Raw genomic sequence first — 20,487 nt, 5'->3', positions numbered from 1 at the left:
AAAACCATCCAATGGAAAAAAGATAGCATTTTCAGCAAATGGTGCTGGTTCAACTGGAGGGCAACATGTAGAAGAATGCAGATCGATCCATGCTTATCACCCTGTACAAAGCTTAAGTCCAAGTGGATCAAGGACCTCCACATCAAACCAGACACACTCAAACTAATAGAAGAAAAACTAGGGAAGCATCTGGAACACATGGGCACTGGAAAAAATTTCCTGAACAAAACACCAATGGCTTATGCTCTAAGATCAAGAATCGACAAATGGGATCTCATAAAACTGCAAAGCTTCTGTAAGGCAAAGGACACTGTGGTTAGGACAAAACGGCAACCAACAGATTGGGAAAAGATCTTTACCAATCCTATAACAGATAGAGGCCTTATATCCAAAATATACAAAGAACTCAAGAAGTTAGACCGCAGGGAAACAAATAACCCTATTAAAAAATGGGGTTCAGAGCTAAACAAAGAATTCACAGCTGAGGAATGCCGAATGGCTGAGAAACACCTAAAGAAATGTTCAACATCTTTAGTCATAAGGGAAATGCAAATCAAAACAACCCTGAGATTTCACCTCACACCAGTGAGAATGGCTAAGATCAAAAACTCAGGTGACAGCAGATGCTGGCGAGGATGTGGAGAAAGAGGAACACTCCTCCATTGTTGGTGGGATTGCAGACTGGTAAAACCATTCTGGAAATCAGTCTGGAGGTTCCTCAGAAAATTGGACATTGAACTGCCTGAGGATCCAGCTATACCTCTCTTGGGCATATACCCAAAAGATGCCTCAACATATAAAAGAGACACGTGCTCCACTATGTTCATCGCAGCCTTATTTATAATAGCCAGAAACTCGAAAGAACCCAGATGCCCTTCAACAGAGGAATGGATACAGAAAATGTGGTACATCTACAGAATGGAATATTACTCAGCTATCAAAAACAACGAGTTTATGAAATTCGTAGGCAAATGGTTGGAACTGGAAAATATCATCCTGAGTGAGCTAACCCACTCACAGAAAGACATACATGGTATGCACTCATTGATAAGTGGCTATTAGCCCAAATGCTTGAATTACCCTAGATCCCTAGAACAAAGGAAACTCAAGACGGATGATCAAAATGTGAATGCTTCACTCCTTCTTTAAATAAGGAAAAAGAATACCCTTGGCAGGGAAGGGAGAGGCAAAGATTAAAACAGAGACTGAAGGAACACCCATTCAGAGCCTGCCCCACAGGTGGCCCATACATATACAGCCACCCAATTAGACAAGATGGATGAAGCAAAGAAGTGCAGACCGACAGGAGCCGGATGTAGATCGCTCCTGAGAGACACAGCCAGAATACAGCAAATACAGAGGCGAATGCCAGCAGCAAACCACTGAACTGAGAATAGGTCCCCCGTTGAAGGAATCAGAGAAAGAACTGGAAGAGCTTGAAGGTGCTCGAGACCCCAAAAGTACAACAATGTCAAGCAACCAGAGCTTCCAGGGACTAAGCCACTACCTAAAGACTATACATGGACTGACCCTGGACTCTGTCCCCATAGGTAGCAATGAATATCCTAGTAAGAGCACCAGTGGAAGGGGAAGCCCTGGGTCCTGCTAAGACTGAACCCCCAGTGAACTAGACTATGCGGGGAGGGTGGCAATGGGGGGAGGTTTGGGAGGGGAACACCCATAAGGAAGGGGAGGGGGGAGGGTGATGTTTGTCCGGAAACCGGGAAAGGGAATAACACTTGAAATGTATATAAGAAATAATCAAGTTAATTAAAAAAAAAATAAATGTTCAATATCCTTAGTCATTAGCAAAATGCAAATCAAAACAACCATGAGATTCCACCTCACACCAGTCAGAATGGCTAAGATCAAAAACTCAGGTGACAGCAGATGCTGACAAGGATGTGGAAAAAGAGGAACACTCCTCCATTGTTGGTAAGATTGCAAACTGGTACAACCACTCTGGAAATCAGTCTAGAGGTTCCTCAGAACATTGGACATTACACTACTTGAGGACCCAGATATACCTCTCTTGGGCATATACCCAAACTATGCTCCAACATACAACAAAGACACATGCTCCACTATGTTCATAGCAGCCTTATTTATAATAGCCAGAAGCTGGAAAGAACCCAGATGCCCTTCCACAGAGGAATGGATTCAAAAAATGTGATACATCTACACAATGGAGTACTACTCATCTATCAAAAACAATGACTTCATGAAATTCATAGGCAAATGGAATGAACTAGAAAATATCATCCTGAGTTAGGTTACTCAATCACAGAAAAACACACTTGGTATACACTCATTGACAAGTGGATATTAGCCAAAAAGCTCAAATTACCCAAGATGCAATCTACAGACCACAGGAAGTTCAAGAAGAAGGATGACCAAAATGCAGATGCTCCCACCCCTTCTTAAAAAGGGGAAATGTTCATAGTAGGGGATATGGAAGCAAAGTTTAGAGCAGTGACTCAAGGAATGGCCATTCAGAGCCTGACACACATGTGGCTCACATATATACAGCCACCAAAACTAGATAAGATTGATGAGGCTAAAAAATGCACATGGAAAGGGACTGGATATAGATCTCTCCTGAGAGACACATCCAGAGCACATCCAATACAGAGGTCAGTGCTAGCAGCAAGTCACCAAACTGAGAATAGGACCCCCTTAGGGGGAATTAGAGGAAGTATTGAAAGAGTTGAAGTAGCTTGCAACCCCATAAAAACAATGATGCCAAAAAAAAAAAAAAAACAAAAAAACAATGATGCCAACCAAGAGAGCTTCCAGGGATCAAACCACTACCGAAAGACTATACATGGACTGACCCAGGGCTCCAACTGCATATGTAGCAGAGAATAGCTTTGTTGGGGCACCGGTGGAAGGGAAAGCCCTTGGTCTTACCAAGGTTGGACCCCCAATGCAGGGGAATATGGGGGATGGCAACAAAGGGGATGTATAGGGGGAATACTTGTATGGGGGAAGGGAGGGGAGGGAATGGGGGCTTAAGACAGAAACTATGAAGGGGAATAACCTTTGAAATGTAAGTAAAGAAATATATAATAAAAAATTAAAAAAAATAATGAAAGAAAGACAGTAGAAAAAAAATGTTTCTCGCCATAGGAGCTGCAACACTATGGTAAGATGAAACCTAAGAATAACAGGAATAGAAGATTTCCAGCTCAAAGATCCAGCACATATTTTCAACAAAATCATAGAAAAAAATTTTTAGCGTATAGAAATAAAAGCTTATGAAACACCAAATTAATTGAACCAAAAATGAAAACCCTCCCACATATTATAATCAAAACATTAAAGGTATAGGACAAAGGAAAAATTTTAAAAGCTACAAGGGGGAAAAGGCCAAGTCATATAAAGGCAGACCTGTTAGAATTACACCCTAGTTTTGGGGTTGGGGATTTAGCTCAGTGGTAGAGCGCTTGCCTAGCAAGTACAAGGCCCTGGGTTTGGTCCCCAGCTCCAGAAAAAAAAAAAAAAGAATTACACCCTACTCTCAACAGAGATTGAAAAGCCAAAGGGCCTGGGCAGATAATTTTTTAAAGTAATTTTATTTTTCTTGGATATTTTATATATTTACATTTCAAATGTAATCCCCTTTTCCCCCTCTCCCATACCCCTTCCCCCTCTCATTCTTCTATGAGCACCAGGCACATATTTTGATGCCTCTAAGAAACCCCAGATGCAAACCTAGACTACTATACCCAAGAAAATATTCAATCACCATACATGGAGAAAACAAGGTATTTTTTGATAAAAATATAATTTAACCAACATCTGTCCAGAAATCCAGCCCTACAGAAGGTACTAGAAAGAAAATGACAACTCAAGGAGGTTAAATATAAGAAACACAGGCAAATAACTTCAAATAACAAAACCAAAGGAAAAAGGGAGACACACACACACACACACACACACACACACACACACACACACACACGGGATGATGTCACAGGTGAGGCAGGTTTCAAGATAGGAGTCCTGTCATTGGATGAGAAGGAAGGATGGGCGGGAGAAAAGTTTGAAGGAAGAGGAGGAGACTGGAACGAAGAGAGAGGAAGAGAGGAGGAGGAAAGGCCAAGAAGCTGTGGCAGGACAATGGAGGCTGATGTAAAGATCTCACTTTGTGTATTTACAGGTTGTTATCAATGTTCTTAAGGGATGGATGGTACAGGGCTTTGTATGTTTAAGTGGGCAATTATATCTTATCAATTGGATCTAAGATTATTGGGTTGTGTGTTCTTTTATGTGATGGTTTGAGTATAGGAAAGTGTGTGGTGGCTGGAGACACTGGGCTGCTGTAGCGAAGTTGGGATGTGTTTCCACCAAGATATCTAGCAGGTATCTTGGGGCACTGTGGTGCAGACCTAGTGAGGTAAAAGAAACCAATACTTTTTAAAAATTTTTTATATTTTTACAACAACAACAACAACACACACAGACAAACACACACACACACACACACACAGAGAGAGAGAGAGAGAGAGAGAGAAAGAGAGAGAGAGAGAGATCATAAAATAGCAGGAATTAACAATCATTAATATCTATCAGTACCAGTACCAATGGACTCAATTTCCCAATGAAAAGACACAGACTAATGGGATAGATGCAAAACAGGATCCATTATTCTGCTTCGTACAAGAAACATATCTCAACATCAAAGACAGACATTTCCTAGAGTAAAGGGCTGGGAAAAGATTTTCCAAGCAAATGGACACAGGAAGCAGGCTGGAATACTCATTATAATATCTAATAAAATAGAAATAGGAAAGGATATTTCATACTCATCAAAGGAAAAAAATTATCAAAATGACGCCTCAGTTCTGACCATCTATGTCCCAAAGGCAAGGGCAACCACATTCGTAAAGGAAACATTATTAAAGCTTAAATTGCACATCCTTCCCTACCATTAATCGTGGGAGACTTAAAATACCACTCTCATTAATTGACATGTCATTGAGGCAGAAACTAAATAGAGAAACTGGCAGATGTTACGAATAAAATGGACCTAACACATATCTACAGAACATTTCACCCAAACATAAAGAATATATCATCTTTTTAGTATCCCATGAAAAATTCTCTAAAGTTGACTATACACTTGGTCACAAAGCAAGTATTAACAATAAAGAAAATTGAAATTATCATCTGTATCTTATTAGACCACCATGGGTGAAATATGGACTCCAACAACAGAAACAGTTGAAAAACTCATGGAATCTGAACAACTGCTTACTCCATGATCACTGAATCAAAAAAGAAATAAAGAAAGAAATGAAAACCTTTCTAAAAGTCAATAAAAGTGAATACAAAATATACCTAAACTTATGGAATGACACCAAATCTAAGAAATCATCAAAAACATCATCCACCGGGATCAAGTAGGCTTTATCCCAGGGAAGCACGGAAAGTTCAATATATGAAAATACATCAACATAATCTGCCATCTAAACAACCTGAAAGGAAAAAAACCCACACGATCATCTCATTAGATGCTGAAAAAACCTTTGACAGAAGCCAACACCCCTTCATGTTAAGTCTTGGAGAGATCAGGGATATGGAAAAATATAGCAAGCCAATTAACAACATCAGATTAAATGGAGAGGAACTTAAATCAATTCCAGTAAATTAGGGACAAGACAAGGCTGTCCACTCTTTCTGTATCCCTTCAAATATAGTACTTGAAGTTCTAGGTAGATCAATAATACAACTAAAGAAGATCAAGGAAATACAAATTGGAAATGAAGTCAAAGTATAGGTATTTGCAGATGATATGATAGTATACATAACTGATCACAAATATTCTACCAGAGGATTCCTACAACTAATAAGCAACCTCAGAAAAATGAATTGATACAAAATTAACTCAGAGGCAGGGGTGAAGGGAGATAGGATGGGAGGTTTCTGGGATGAAACCAGGAAAGGGTACATTTCAAGTATAGATAAATGAAATAACCAATAAATAAAAATCAGTAGCTCTTCTGTATGTACACAATAAACAGATGGAAAAAGAAATCATGGAAGGGCTGGAGAAAAGACTTAGCAGCTAAAAGCACTGATTGCTCTTCCAAAGGTCCTGAGTTCAATTCCCAGCAACCACATGGTGGCTCACAACCATCTGTAATGGGATTTGATGCCCTCTTCTAGTGTGTCTGATGACAGTTACAGTGTATTCACATAAATAAATAAACATTTAAAGAAGTAATCAGGGAAACAACACCCTTAACAGTAGCTAATAATAATAATAATAATAATAATAATAATAATAATAATAATAATTTGGTATAATTCTAACCAAGCAACTGGAAGACCTTTATGACAAGAACTTCAAGTCCATTAAGAAAGAAATTGAAGAAGACATCAGAAGATGGAAAGATCTCCCATGCCTATAGACTCATAGAATTAACATAAAATGGGCATCTTACCAAAAGAAACTACAGATTCAATGCAATTCCCATAAAAATTCCAACAATTCTTTACACACTTTGAAGGAACAATTATCAACATCATATGGAAAAATGAAAAACCCAGGATAGCCAAAACTGTCCTGTACAATAAAAGAACTTCAGGAGGTATCACCATCCATAATTTCAAGCAATCCAACACAACAATAGTAATAAAAACTTCATGGTATTGGTATAGAAACAGAGAGGTTGATCAATAGAAAAAAATTGAAGATTCAGAAATACGCCCACATACCTATGGATAATTGATTTTTGACAAAGAACGCAAAAACCATATGATGGACGAATGTAGGCATCTTCAACAAATGTTGCTGTTATGACTGGATGTCTGCATGTAGAATGCAAGTAGAGCGATATCTATCATCCTGCACAAAACTTAGTCCAGGTGAATCAAGAACCTCAACATAAAAGGAAATATACTAAATCTAATAGAAGAGAAAGGGGGTATTTTAATTAGGGTTTCATTGCTAAGAAGAGATGACCTAAGTAACTCTTATAAAGGACAACATTTAATTGGGGCTGGTTTACAGATTCAGAGATTCAGTCCATTGTCATCAAGGAGGGAGCATGCCAACATCTACGCAGGCACAGCACAGGAGGATCTGAAAGTTCTACATCTTGATCTAAAGGCAGAAAGGAGACAATTGTTCTCAGGCAGTTAAGAAGAGGGTCTCAAAACCTACCTTCACAGTGACACATCTCCAACAAGGCCATACCTCCTCCAACAAAGCCACATCTCTCACTCTTTTTTTTTTTAATATCTTTATTAACTTGAGTATTTCTTATTTTCATTTCGATTGTCATTCCCTTTCCCAGTTTCTGGACCAACATTCTCCCAACCCCTCCCCCCCTCTATATGGGTGTTCCCCTCCCCATCTTCCCCCCATTACCACCTGCCCCCCAACAATCACGTTCACTGGGGGTTCAGTCGTGGCAGGACCAAGGGCTTCCCCTTACACTGGTGCTCTTACTAGGCTATTCATGGCTACCTATGAGGTTAGAGTCCAGGGTCAGTCCATGTATAGTCTTTTGGTAGTGGCTTAGTCCCTGGAAGCTCTGGTTGGTTGGCATTGTTGTTCAAATGGGGTCTTGAGCCCCTTCAAGCTCTTCCAGTCCTTTCTCTGATTCCTTCAACCGGGGTCCCATACTCAGTTCAGTGGTTTGCTGCTGGCATTTGCCTATGTATTTACTGTATTCTGGCTGTGTCTCTCAGGAGCGATCTACATCCAGTTCCTGTCGGTCTGCACTTCTTTGCTTCATCCATCTTGTCTAATTGGGTGGCTGTATATGTATGGGCCACATGTGGGGCAGGCTCTGAATGGATGTTCCTTCAGTCTCTGTTTTAATCTTTGCCTCTCTCTTCCCTGCCAAGGGTGTTCTTGTTCCCCTTTTAAAGAAGGAGTGAAGCATTCACATTTTGATCATCCGTCTTGAGTTTCATTTATTCTAGGCATCTAGGGTAATTCAAGCATTTGGGCTAATAGCCACTTATCAATGAGTGCATACCGTGTATGTCTTTCTGTGATTGGGTTAGCTCACTCAGGATGATATTTTCCAGTTCCAACCATTTGCCTACGAATTTCATAAAGTCGTTGTTTTTGATAGCTGAGTAATATTCCATTGTGTAGATGTACCACATTTTCTGTATCCATTCCTCTGTTGAAGGGCATCTGGGTTCTTTCCAGCTTCTGGCTATTATAAATAAGGCTGCTATGAACATAGTGGAGCAAGTGTCTTTTTTATATGTTGGGGCATCTTTTGGGTAAATGCCCAAGAGAGGTATAGCTGGATCCTCAGGCAGTTCAATGTCCAATTTTCTGAGGAACCTCCAGACTGATTTCCAGAATGGTTTTACCAGTCTGCAATCCCACCAACAGTGGAGGAGTGTTCCTCTTTCTCCGCATCCTCGCCAGCATCTGCTGTCACCTGAGTTTTTGATCTTAGCCATTCTCACTGGTGTGAGGTGAAATCTCAGCGTTGTTTTGATTTGCATTTCCCTTATGACTAAAGATGTTGAACATTTCTTTAGGTGTTTCTCAGCCATTCGGCATTCCTCAGCTGTGAATTGTTTGTTTAGCTCTGAACCCCATTTTTAATAGGGTTATTTGTCTCCCTGCGGTCTAACTTCTTGAGTTCTTTTTATATTTTGAATATAAGCCCTCTACCTGTTGTAGGGTTGGTAAACATCTTTTCCTAATCTGTTGGTTGCCGTTTTGTCCTAACCACAGTGTCCTTTGCCTTACAGAAGCTTTGCAGTTTCATGAGATCCCATTTGTCGATTCTTGATCTTAGAGCATAAGCCATTGGTGTTTTGTTCAGGAAATTTTCTCCAGTGCCCATGTGTTCGAGATGCTTCCCCACTTTTTCTTCTATTAGTTTGAGTGTATCTGCTTTGAGGTGGAGGTCCTTGATCCACTTGGACTTAAGCTTTGTACAGGATGATAAGCAGGGATTGATCTGCATTCTTCTACATGCTGACCTCCAGTTGAACCAGCACCATTTGCTGAAAATGCTATCTTTTTTCCATTTGATGGTTTTGGCTCCTTTGTCAAAAATCAAGTGACCATAGGTGTGTGGGTTCATTTTTGGGTCTTCAACTCTATTCCATTGGTCTATCTGTCTGTCTCTGTACCAATACCATGCAGTTTTTATCACTATTGCTCTGTAATACTGCTTGAGTTCAGGGATAGTGATTCCCCCCAGAAGTGCTTTAATTTTGAGGATAGTTAGTGCCACTCTGTGGGTCAAGTATTTTCAAACCACCATTCATTGGTGCATGAGACAACTTTCTGTACACAATAGCAATGGCTCAGGCTCTAAGATCAACAATTCAAAACTGGGATGTCATGAAACTGAAAAGCTTCTGTAAGGCAAAGAACATTGACAGTTGGACAAAATAACAGCCTAGAGATTGGGAAAAATATTCACCAACCCTACATCTGATAGAAAACTAATATCCAAAATATATAAAGAACTCAGGAAGTTATACACCAACAACCCAAATAGAGAGCTAAAGATTTAATTTTGAATGCCCAAGAAGCACTTAAAAGAAATGTTCAATATCCTTAGTGATTAGGCAAACGCAAAAACTACTCTGAGATTTCATTTTACACACTTCGGAATGGCTAACATTAAAAACTTATTGACAACACATGCTGGCAAGGATGTGAAACAAGAAGACCACTTTGACATTGCTGGTGGTATACAAACTTGTACGACCACTCTGGAATACTTGAAGACTCAGCGATACCACTTCTCATCATATACCCAAAAAATGCTCCACCATCCCACAAAGATACTTGTTCAACTATGTTTGTAGGTGCTTTATTCATAATAGCCAGAAACTGGAAACAACCTAGATGTCTCTCAACTGAAGAATGGATAAGAAAATATACATCTACACAATGAAATACTATTTAGCCACTAAAAACAAAAACATCATGAATTTTGCAGCAAATGGATAGAACTGGTGAATATCACCCTGAGCATGGAAACCCAGTCCCCAAAAGACATGTATGGGTATGCACTCAGTTATACATGGATATTAGCCATAAATTACAACCCACAGATTTGAGGAAGTTAAACAAGATGGAAGCTCCAAACAGGAATGCTTGAGTCTCACTTAGAAGGGGGAGTAAAATAGGAGGCAGATGGATGAGGGAACTTGGTGAAAGATAGGATGGGGAAGGGAATCGGGGTGTCCAGGATCAGGTATTGGAAGAGACAGGATAGATGGTCAGAGGCCAGGAGAATGAGTGGAAATTGGAGACTGGCATGAATGGGGGCATCAGATCCATAGCTACTACCACAGGAATTGCTCCAACTTCCTTCAAAATTGGCCTTCTTGAGTCCATAATTTGATATTTGATTGCTGTTGTCCATCATAATTTCTAAACTCATAGTTTCTATCATTATTATAATTATTTTCAGTAGTATTTCCTCTTTTATTATAATCATCATAAAATATTTAATAAAATTTAAGATTTCCCATAGATTCATATAGTTAAATTATTTTTAACAGTTATTTTTGCAATATCAAAATAAAAGTATATTTTTGAGAGTGAAGTTAAAAAGCACAACCATCATTTTAGAGGACAAAACCAATTTCTAACAGTGTAACTATAACTTTTACAGGATAAAATCATTTTTTAAACATTTTAAACAGTTCTTTGTTTCTAAAAATCAATATCAAGTGCATTGTTTTATTGTTACAAAGTTTGGCTGCTAGCAAGAGATATTCTTGTATACATGAACAGATAAAGGTACAGTTTTAATATCTCATTTAAGAAACATTGTTTTAAATCTTATCTTTTATAAGTCTGATTTTTAGAACAGGAATTGTGTAAAAATATTATACCAATTTACTAGTACTTTAAAAACCTGTTTCCCTGGGTTGGCTTATGCCATGTGTTGTTGCCCAGAATGGCTCCAACACTGCGGTATAAGTTTTAAGCAAACTTTTGTTACAGATATTACAGGACATTTGAAACACAGAGAAGCCATATAGACATTTATATTATATTTAGAACAGACAAATTTTTTCTTACCTTTTCCAGCTGTAGTTTCAAGGGCAGAGCATCTCACCTCCTGTTGAGAAATTGCTGGCCCCCTACACAGCAGCTTGTTCAGACAAGCAGTCCCTAACAGGGCTTCTTCAGCAGTGCTGAGTCTAGCTGCATGTGCAGGGCTCCAAGGGCATTTCATAAGTTTTTGCTGTCCCAATCCAGGGTGCTTTTTTCCTTCTACAAATCCTTGAAATGAGTTAAAATTAAGTTAAGGAGTAAACAGCCAGCAGATGAAGTTTTAAATATTTTTCCTCTGATTATGAAACACAGTGCAACAATCAAGCAACGAAATGAAACTAAAGACATACACTGACAGATATGGATATACTGATGCACCTGGGACAAACAATAGAGTTGAGGAAGAATGTGAAGGAACCCAGATATCCCACCAAAGGAACCTAGACATCTCATAGAGAACAAGTTAAAGACACAGGAGAGAAAAATATACAAAAACTCCAACCAACCAACCAACCAACCAACCAAACAAACAAACAAACAAACAAACAAAACAAAAGTAAGAGATAGAAAACAGACAAAACTGAGCTTCAATATAGCACTGCATGGGCTCTTGGAGTAGAGTTTCAACCAAGTCCAAGTCTAAAGGGGTGAACTGTACTCCAACCCTTTAGCCAAGAGGAGTTGGAGCATTCCCTTCCCTCAGACTCAAGGAAACACTGCATCTAGTTATTATACTCTTGAATCTCTCCAAAAGGTACCAAAAGCAAGACTAAAACAAAGAAAAAGAATTGTGCAGGTACAGAAAACAAGAACAAGAACAAAAACAAAAACAAAACAACTTACCTTCTTATGGAGGGCCCAGCTGGCTTGGGGGCATTCACTGTTAGTAACTGAGGAGTGGTTGAGGGTAGGGAGCTTCCTGGCCAACAGATCAAATTTTGTGGTTTAGTAGTCACTCTACAAACCACACACTGATCTCAGTCAGATAGGGATGATTTATTGAACACACACCCTAATTCTTGTCATAGTAGGACCACAATTAGGTTATTCGCTGTTTTACTGATATCTGTGTTCCTGTGGTTTGTGGAGAGATTCCTAGACACACTTTACTTTCTTAGTACTTATTTTATTTGTGATGAACTTTTAGCATGTAAAGATACTTGGAAAACCATGTGATCTATTCTTCTGAGAAAGTATAAGTACTAAGAAGTTTCAGGGATGTTTACATGAGTTTCCATTAAGAATAGTATTTAATTAAACATTCATTATCTGTCACTAGCTCCACACATTCATTAAAAGTGTAAAACAATAATTCTTATGTCATAAGTTAGCACAGTTTTGTCAGGAGGGAAATCATCTACGTTGTATAGTTTTGTATAAAATTTGAAAGAGCCAGAGTTGGGGCCAATCTGGGGCCAGTGGGAAAATTCTCACCACAAACCTTCGAGCACAAGGACCTCTCCCTTCCAGGAAGAAAAGAAGTTGGTTTAGTTCTTAAAACAGCTGCAAGGCAAATTGTCACACAGAGCTACCTGTGGCTTCCAACAAACACCCCCAATCCCCAACCCCTGCCTGGGATAGTCTTGAACCGTACAATGAGTCCAATCTGAAAGTTGTTTCACTCTACCAAATGTACATAGTACCCTGCCTAGTTACCATTGTGCAAATTCTGCCCCAATTGTTTGAATTCTGCCCCAATTGTTTACAAGGTATATAACTCCCTGTTAGTGTCTGCTCAGGGTCATCTCCCCTTGAAGTGAGATGGCCCCAACATGTTGGAATGATTAAACTCCTCTTGCTTTTATATTTATCACCGCCTCCATGAGTCTTATTGAAGAGGTCCTGGAAGAGGTTCAATTCGGACCTCACAAATCCAGTCAATATTTTAACTTCTGTCCTACAATAAATTGTCCATTTCCAGTTTATGACCTTTAGTTATCAGATAATAATTTCACACCTATACACCTATTCTAGAAGGAATGTTTTCCCTGATTGTAAGTTTGTTCGAAGCCTGTTTTTTTTTTTTTTTTTTTTTTTTTTTTTTTTTTTTTTTTTTTTTTTTTTTTTTGGGTTCTTTTTTTCGGAGCTGGGGACCGAACCCAGGACCTTGCGCTTCCTAGGCAAGCACTCTACCACTGAGCTAAATCCCCAACCCCCCAAGCCTGTTTTTTGCAATTAGCTTGTGTGACACAGGAAGGACTACAGAACTCTAATTGCAGCTTTTTAAATATAGAGAGCTCAAAATTACTTGTATAAATTTCGAAATTCTATAGAATCATTATTAGGAATTATGAAATCATTAACTCATCTACATAGCATTACCACAAGAGAGTCATTGATCTGCAGTGAATCTGCCCAATAGTGTGGGTTAATGCCCAGGGATCATTATATTATTTAATAATGAGAGGAAAAACATAACAATAACAAGAATCAATTCTGAGATGAGATCTCTATATGCCTTGCAATTTAGAGTTCATCTATCACAGATCATGAAATCAGATGGGCCATCTCCAGAAAGTTCACTTGCATGTCTTTAGCCTTTGTTAGATGGCTCTGGACACAGCAAGAGATCAGAAATAACTAAGAATGGGTAAGTTTATTTAGCAGCAAGTCTCAAAGGCTGAAAACATTCTAAGTCTAGATTAGATTGTGGGAAGGCTAGAAGCTTCCAGGTCTAGGCCTAGGTTAAGCCTCATAGTCCACTATTATTACCAGGAGAAAAAAAGTTACTTTTACATATTATAGCATTTTTTGTGGGCTTTTTCTTTTATGATGAATTTTCTTTTATATCTATGATTTTAGCATGAGGTAAAGGATTTGTTAAATTAAATACATTGGGGGGGGGATTTCCAATGAACAGCAAGACAGGGGAATTATACCTTTTTTATGTGTTAAGTTTCAACCCTGGTTCAAATGGCTGTGGTGCCTGTTTTATGTAACAGAGTGGACCTGGTGTCCAGGTTCTTGCAGTAATCCTTCTGTTTCTATCTGTTACAGGCCATTTCTGCCATACCCTGCCCTCCACCCTGAACTCTCTAGCCCAGGGGCTAGCCTGCCCCTTCCTCAGAGGCTCTTCCCAATGTAATCCAAACATTTTGGTTACCCACCCATTTTGTATCTTTTTGTACCTTTGACCTCCTGGCTGCTATGGTTAAGGCGTATGAGAATTCTGGACACCCCCAGATGTGTCTGCCTCTGGCTATGCTCTCTCACAATTCAATAATAAACTCTCTTCTCCACTATACCTAGGTTTTGTACTTTACTTTTTTAAATAAAAAAAATTAAAAAAAATTTCCATTCATCTGGTGCCAAAACCCAGGAGTGGCTCCCTCCTCAAGGAACTCATCTGCTCTGTACCAAACTTTTTAACTAATCTGACTCTTAATTAATATTTAAGACTATTGTGTGAACAGTCTTTATCTCTGTATTGATTTGTAAACTCACTGGGTGTGGTTATAAAATCTGGAAAACGTCTAACAAAATTTGGCTCTAAATTTATAGCAAAAAGCTTATAATTAAATTCTATTTATATAAATTTTAACCTGTGACAATATCCTATTTATGTGATTCAACTCTTATCCAGAATATACTGTATATGTAACTTAGATTCAACTATTCTTTAAGGAAACAGATATCTTAAACTGCAACCATGTTGTTCTCCATCTTGGCTGATTACCTTCAAGATCTAAGCAGCAACATGACTGGTAGCCATCTTTACTAAGGTTAAAGAGTACATGCCATTTGACTTCATCATCTTAAGGTGACTATAAAGCAACAATTATAAAACTTCTTAGACCACTGAGCCCTTAGTTTATCATGGTATCTCCTATTAGACTTGTTGTGGGGAGGGGTCTATGGGTCTATCCATGAACCACACAAACACCAATTTCAGTAAGACAGAAATGGTTTATGGAATGCACATCCTAATACTGATCAGATCAGGGGCCTAGTTCAGTGGGGGCTGAGGCTATGACAACAAATATTTCCCAGGGGAGACTTAGAAAGGAAAACACCACAAAATTCACAATGAGCTCATAGGAAGACACGGGAAGTGCTGTCTGGTGCTCAGCTCTGACTCAAGCCATTTTAGATATAACTATTCATATTACCCTTTAATTTGATGGGTTCTATGCAAAACTTTGTGAACTTTCTTAAAATTAACAAACCTTAGAAAATAAAGAACATAACAGGGTATGTGCTCAGCATAACCTTGCTCTGAGTCAAGTTATTTTTCCTGCATCAATGACTGACAGGCATATTACAACAATATGAAATAGCTGGCAGGCATAGAACAAAATGGCTACAATTATGCTGGGGGTGGGTGGGCCAGACCTCAACCAGACTAAGAAAGTAACAACAAATCTCAAATATTGTGGGTTAGTATGGACTTTTGTATGGTTATAATTTATAACATACAATATATGTGATTCAACGGTGATTTTCAGCATACTCTACATGGGGATAAGCTTTTTAGTTTATAAACACCTGTTCAGATTTTAATAAGGTGATTTATGATGTATGTTTAACTACTTATGTCTTTGCTAACTGTTTAATACCAAGTTGCTAGAAAATTTAGAAAGGTAACAGGTTTGGTAAGTATGGTATATTTGATAAATATTTGTTTGATTAAATAAGTTATATTTGATAATATTTATAAATTCCTAAGTTCTATTCAGGCTCATAGTGATATTTTTCTAGCGTCTCTTTCTTTGTTCAATTTAAGCTTTAGATATTTGGAAGAACTAAATCATACAAAACTGCAATCAATATCCTCTAAGGGTGTATCTAGTATCCCAAGAAAATTCTTATCCCAAGGTGTGGCATTTGCCTAGGACCTTGAGTAAAGTTTTTGCCTCCTAAGAAAGTGAGACATTTTCCTTATTTCTGGGAAGAGGAATGTGAGACCCTTTCATCAACATATGACTATGGTGCCTATTGTCAAGGTCAATGCTAGCCTCTAGACTCCCTCAGTCCCTGGTTATAAGCTCCTCCTCAGTTTACAGCATTGGCAGTTTGAAATAACCTTTTTCCATTTTCACGCAATGAGTGTTTGATTTCTTTTCTGTGTCTTTTTTCAGGATCAGTAAAGATTCCAGTCTCCCTATGGATCTTATCTATGATTAAAACTTTTGTTTTGGTACTAAAAAAGCTTCAATTCAAAATTGTTATTTTCAATGAGCAAACTAAATAGGAATAAACCTGCAAAATTCTAACCTTATATAACCTACTAAGTAGTTGTTAAGGATAATTAAGATATGCAAGGGAATGGTCAGTCACCATATAAATGATCAAATTGTTTAATGTGTTCAGAAGTATACTTGTAGTCATGCCAAGTACTGATATAATTTATTACAAGAATAAACTTTATTTAGCCTCCTGTATGTGTTCTCAAAGTTAAGGCTAAAGTAAGCAACTGGAAATAAGCAAAGTTTTTCTATTTAGATAAATTCAATAAATGGTCCTCAAATGCTTCAGAGATCTGCTGAATATGTCATTTAAAATATTTTATTAAAAAAACTTTTCATAATATAGAGAAAAGTCAGTTCCTAGCAGCATCCCTAATTTCCTCCAAAGAAGATAATGGGCACAGAACAACATCACCTGGAGCTTATTTTAAGTGTGGCAAACTTTGCCATTGGGAAAAATACCTTTGCTGCTGGCAGCACACTCTCCAAAGAGTGGACAAGGAAGAAAATGGGAAATTGATTGTGCTGCTTTGCCTTGACAAGATACAGCACTCCTTGTAAGTTCCTACTAAACAGAACGTCTGACAGCTCTTCTAGCTGTGGCAGTCGAAGACTTATTATCCCTCTACTGACCATGGAGTGTTGGGGGCCATGCAAGAGGAACAGCAAAACAGTTTCAAAACCATGGAATGCAGCCCACAGGTTAGCAAAACCACAATATTTGTACCTCAGAGAGTCAGAGCACAGTGGCTACATGCCCTGAGGACTTCATGCTGTTGTGGAGTTTTGCTCTGCTTGTTTCTGTCACATCCTTCTCAATCTAAGATTGTATGAAACTCTAAGGGGGCTTTCAGCTCCTCACTGGGCATTTACAGTAACAGTGGTTGATCTTTTTCAAGCATTGTTGCTAGAGCAGCTTGATGTTTCAATCACCACTTTTGGAAAGATTTGAGATGTAGACTTTTTAAGGTCAGGGAATAGGAACAATGTCAGTCTACGTAGTACTTTCATGACTTGTTTGTTGAAAATGGACAGGGGTTGGGGATTTAGCTCAGTGGTAGAGCGCTTGCCTAGCAAGCGCAAGGCCCTGGGTTCAGTCCCCAGCTCCGGAAAAAAGAAAAAAAAAAGAAGAAGAAGAAAATGGACTGGTGCTCAGGTAATGATTAATTTCTTGTACTCTGTTTTGCCCTTAGCTACCTGATATGATTTAATACATAGCTCCATCTACCAAATGTGTACGTACATACAGTGGTCGGAGTTTGCTTCGTCCACCAAGTACATGTGTGTATGTCTGCTTCACATTGTTGCAGATCCCATATCCCTACCTTGGATCTCTGAAGATATTGGTTGGAGCTGGCCTTTGACCCTGGAGGAATCTAGGGTGACTCTCCAGGTGGTTGGTAAGTTACTGTCACTTTTCATAGACTTGAAAGCTCTTTGTCTTACTCTGGTGAAATTTATCCTTCTCTGGTCTCTGGCCTTGATGACCAGGCTAGGGATAGTGTCATTTATTTAACAGCAGCACCCAAGGCTTCAGATGCCTTCTCAGTTCTCTTCAAATTAAAATGAGGTTTCAAGTCACACTTTCCTAGGCCTCCAGCTGATAAAGAAAAACAGCTTACCAGAATCTAGTAAGAGGCAAAATTTCACAAAATACGTTTCAAAGTAACTTTTTACTGCTCTATAAAAAGGAATTTGCCTTATAATGACAGCTGTCAATAGTCCATCATCTATGTCTCATAGTAAATAATTGGGGAAACAAATGATTTAAGGTATATAAAAAAGAATGAAGAATGCTTCGGATTTCTTTCCCTTGCTACGCTACTGTTGTATGAAGACTTCAAAAGTACAAAGTTTTAGTATTAACCAGTAAGTTCTGATAAGCTATCAATCTACCTCTTGTAAGATCTTGTTGTTATCATAGTCTCAGGCTCAAGATTTTAAATTTCCTTTGGTTGTCTTCTAAATATAGATTTTAAATGTGCTTCTCGCTGTGGTAAGGACATCTGTACACACCCATTCTTCTAGATAGAAGAAAGAATGTTAAATGCTTTTAACTAAAATCATTTTATGATAGCTTTTACTATGACTCAAAAGTATGCATCTACTGTTTTTTCTTTTCTCCTACTCTGTGGATTTCACTACAGATTACAAACTGTGGTAATTCTAATATATTTAAAATTTACTTCTTTTAGTAAACTTAAAATAATTCTTGTAAGCTTCAGGTAATTGGCTTGGATCAATTCACACAAGTCAAATGAACAACAGATAAGTACTGTCCATTATCGACCTGTTTCCCCACCTGCCCATTCCTGAGGGTGGGGCCTTGGGATATCCCTCCCCATCTACCAGGAGCATGGGCCTAAAAGATTGAAATGTACACCTATGAACGGTCTTATTATTGATATTGATCGTTGGTGCCACAGCAGGTATAGAAACTCACCAAGATGCTAAGCTTGCATTTTACAAAGGAACAGAAAGCTTCAGCCTTCTTGGAAAAGACTGACACCCAGCAAGCTCACTACAGTTATTTTATTCAGTCATTACACAACATTAACTGGGACTGCAACTACTAAAGCGATTTTGCCCTTGCTGCCCAAGAACGCTGACAACCTACACAAATCTCGGTCCCTTTTGGTTAGAGCTAGCCAAAATCAAATGTAAGAACTCCATGTTTGCCAGGAGTGTCATAGGACCAAGGTTTGTGCAGCTGCAAGGTTTCTTGTACTTACAAAGTGAGCATATCAGTCGGTTTCAAAACAAATCTCAGCTAGTTATTACCTCAAACATAGTAAAGGCTTTGGTGAAACAGTGCACATTCAATGCCAGACACCAAGGCTTTACTGTACACTTAAAAGTCAAACAGAAAGGCTTTACTTTATAATCAGTATACCCCATAAACACCTCAATGTTACCCTCTGTCCCTAAAATATATCTTGTTTAGCCTAGTTCCATTCAAGTCAAAACAGCAAACTGCCCAAACTGATGCTTTCATATCCTGAGCCCCAGAGCCTGGACAATCAGTCAAACAGCATGACTTGGCCAAGATTCCAAACTTTTAACCTCAAATTATGTCCCAGTCTCAGAAGGAAGAAATCACAAGCCATCATGTCACCTTTTATTTATTATTATTTATTTCAAAGGCGAGGACATTACATTTCAAGCCTGAGACAAGCAGCCGTGGTGGCCATTTCACATATCAAAGCAGACCTGACCTCCAGGTTCTCCCAGCAATTCTTCAGTGCCTACCTGTTACAGGGTAGGGATAGCATACCACACCCTCTACCCTGAACTCTCTAAACCAGGAGTTGGGCTACCCTTCCCCCAGAGACTCTTTCTATATAATCCAGGCATTTAGTTTCCTTTTGTACCTTTGGCTTCCTGGCTGTTGTACTTAAGTTTCCCTCTTTCCCTTCCCTTCCCACTCTCCACATTTGGTTTAGGGTCATGAGCACTCTGAATTCCTCTAGATGTGTCTGCCACTGGCCATGCACTCATATAACTGTAATCAATACTTTCTCTTCTACCATCCACAAGAGCAGTTCTATCCTTTTCTTGTCTTCTTCTTCTTTAATTCAATATTGATTCTGAGAAGGACAGATTTTGGGTTTTGTGATGTACAGCAAAATTACAGGCAGAACTAAGGCCTTTCTGGATCTTTTATGTTATTACATTTTGTCCTTATTATGATTTTTTTTTTCTGTGACAGGATTTATGTAGTCTTACCTGTCCTGGAAGTCATTATATAGAGGAGACTGGCATCAAACTCAGACATAGCCCTGCCTTGGTGTCTTGTGTAGGGAGAGGTACTGTTTCCTAATTGGTTCTTGATTGTGTCAGTAAAGTAGGTGGGAACCAATTGCGGGTGAAGGGTAAAGGTGGGACTTCCAGGTCCCAGGAGGAAGGCAAGAGGCAAGAAAAAGGGAAAGAGTTTTTGTAGTCATGTATTGGAAGAAGAAAGCAGGAGTCATGTAAGGCCACGAGGCACCTAGGGTGGGCCGAGAAGGTTGGTGGGAGCCATCTGTTAGCTGATAAGATTAGGGCAGGAGATTCTTTGCCCAGTAACTGTGTTCCCTGACAAGTTATAAAATAATAAAGATGTTTGAAGTGTTTTTTCATCCTTGGGCAAAGGCAGTACTATAGCTGGTGGCTTGGCAAAGCTATCTAGGAGGAACAAAGAGAAGCAAGAGGAAGCCAGTGGAACTCAGGACAGCAGCTCTTGGCTTTTCTGGGTTGGGGGATGGTTGCATTTGATCCTGGGAAGGAGGGAACATGTTTTTAAAATTACAT

The 20,487-nt window shown here is 38.9% G+C and overlaps 1 long non-coding RNA gene across 7 annotated transcripts in view; it reads left to right on the top strand.

The window, feature by feature from the left end:
• Window positions 1-20,487, top strand: part of LOC108349017 (uncharacterized) — a 78,136-nt gene that overhangs the window by 15,685 nt on the left and 41,964 nt on the right. For 3 of the 7 annotated variants that reach the window (XR_010059528.1, XR_010059525.1, XR_010059526.1), the window contains exon 3: window positions 14,636-17,597. This is a non-coding gene — a long non-coding RNA (uncharacterized LOC108349017). The remainder of the gene's footprint in view (window positions 1-14,635; window positions 17,598-20,487) is intronic. The other 4 variants (XR_010059527.1, XR_010059523.1, XR_005498134.2 and 1 more) reach the window with 3 other exon arrangements.

The sequence above is a fragment of the Rattus norvegicus genome, chromosome 1 (genome assembly GCF_036323735.1).
Source record: "Rattus norvegicus strain BN/NHsdMcwi chromosome 1, GRCr8, whole genome shotgun sequence".
Classification (NCBI taxonomy): Eukaryota; Metazoa; Chordata; class Mammalia; order Rodentia; family Muridae; genus Rattus; species Rattus norvegicus.
The sequence above is the reverse complement of the archived record's forward strand: the minus strand, read 5'-3'. Positions and strand labels throughout refer to the sequence as shown.